The following is a 1,688-nucleotide window of genomic DNA, read 5'->3' as shown; positions in this document are numbered from 1 at the left end:
TCACGTGTCCCAGAGGTGTCCTCTCTGGCTTTGCGCTTCCGTGTCAGTTCTTTGTCCGTGACAGTTTGTTTGTTTTCGCTGTGCAGGACCTGTGCCAGTTCCTGTCCGTCATTGTCCAGGTCGTAGGTGAGTTGAGTGTCACCGTTAGTGCGGTTGTCAGCGGGCCGTGGGACTAGATCATGTGTGATCCTGGCGCGGGCCAGTCGCCAGCTGGGACGGGCCCCGTGGCCTCCCGCAGCGTGCGCTGCCGGGGCAGTCAGGGGCGGCGTCGGGCTATCAGCGTCCATGGGGTCGTTATGAGCGGCAGCCTGGTTGACTTCCATAGGCAATGCTGTGTTGTTCAGATACTCGCTTATGGCGTTGGGTTCGGGGTTGGCGGCATTCGCCGTGAGACGGGATGTGAGGGCGGGTGGTAGCCCACGGCGCTGTTGGCGTGGTTCGACAGCAATGGTAAGGGAGGGTGGGTCTTGTGGGTGTGGGTGGCCGATCCGCATGTGTCCTGTCATGTCTTTGGTGAGCGCTTGGAATACCGAGCATGCCGTTTCGTACCCCCGCGTGCCCACCGGCAGGCTCTCATCGCCGTTGGTGAGCCGCAGGGCATGGTTGATGGCGGCGCGGTCCCCGGTGAGTAGGTCCTCAGGGGTAGTGCGCGTGGTTTCTGCAATGCGTGCGCGTTGCGCTGCATGTTTTGTAACGCGCCGTGCGCGTGTTTGGTTCTGTGGTGGCCGGCGGGTTGTAGCCGGCTTGCGGGCTCTGGCCGGGGGTCGTAGGGAGGGCTGCGTTGCCCCATCAGCAGGGGCTTCCGGTGCGGCCGCAGGGCCATGTGCGTCGGGTTGGGCCTGGCCCCCCCCCTGCTGGGGAGGGGGGGGGCAGGTCGGCGGGGGCTTGCATGGTGTTTGTTTGGGCGGGGGGCGCCTCCGGGAGGGGCTGGAGGTGCCGGTCGAGGGGGCTGGCCATTCCAGGGGGGAGGGGGTCGGGCCTCATAGCTAAGGCTATGATTGTGGCCACGTCGGGCAGAGTGCGTTGTGCGGTGGTCAGGGGGGCAGGGCTGCTGTGGGCTGGAGGGTTTTCCCCTGCACGTCCAGCCATACTGAGCGCGAGGCTAAGCCTGTTGAGGGCTACCTTGTGCTTGTGTCGGACCCGGCTCGCCCCCATGTGCTTCTCGAGGTCCGAGCTAGTGATCAGGTGTTTGCCTGTGTTGCGGTCCACCAGGTGGCTCAGTTCGAGCCTCAGGTCCGCAAGAGGGAGGACGTATTCAACGGGAAGAGGTTCAACGCCCCGGGCCTCGGCTTCTGCCTCAAGGGCAGCGGCAATGGACCAGGTAGGCGCTGTAAAAGCAGACCCGTTTTGGTACAGTACGACACCGTACTCTTTTGCCAGGGTCATCTGTTTCAGCGTCGTAAGGTGGTGTGACCTATGGGCTGGGAGAAGGTGGGCGTGTGTGGAGCCAGCTATGCTTGCCTGGCGCGGCAGAAGGGCTCGGGTTACTATCCCAAGACGGCCCGAGTCATTTAGGGCAAGGACCAGGGCCCGCTCGGCCACGCGCGCGTATTGTGGCAGGAGGGAGCCCAGGCCCAAGCCGTATTCGTCGGCGGGCAGGAGGGAGGTCCGGGTGGGGAAGCTGCGGGGGAGCCCATAGCAACGCTTTGCATAACCAGCCAGTGTAGTGTCGAGCGTTGTTATGTCCT

Source organism: Chlamydomonas reinhardtii, chromosome 3 (assembly GCF_000002595.2).
Source record: "Chlamydomonas reinhardtii strain CC-503 cw92 mt+ chromosome 3, whole genome shotgun sequence".
Classification (NCBI taxonomy): domain Eukaryota; kingdom Viridiplantae; phylum Chlorophyta; class Chlorophyceae; order Chlamydomonadales; family Chlamydomonadaceae; genus Chlamydomonas; species Chlamydomonas reinhardtii.
This window is presented reverse-complemented; position numbering follows the sequence as displayed.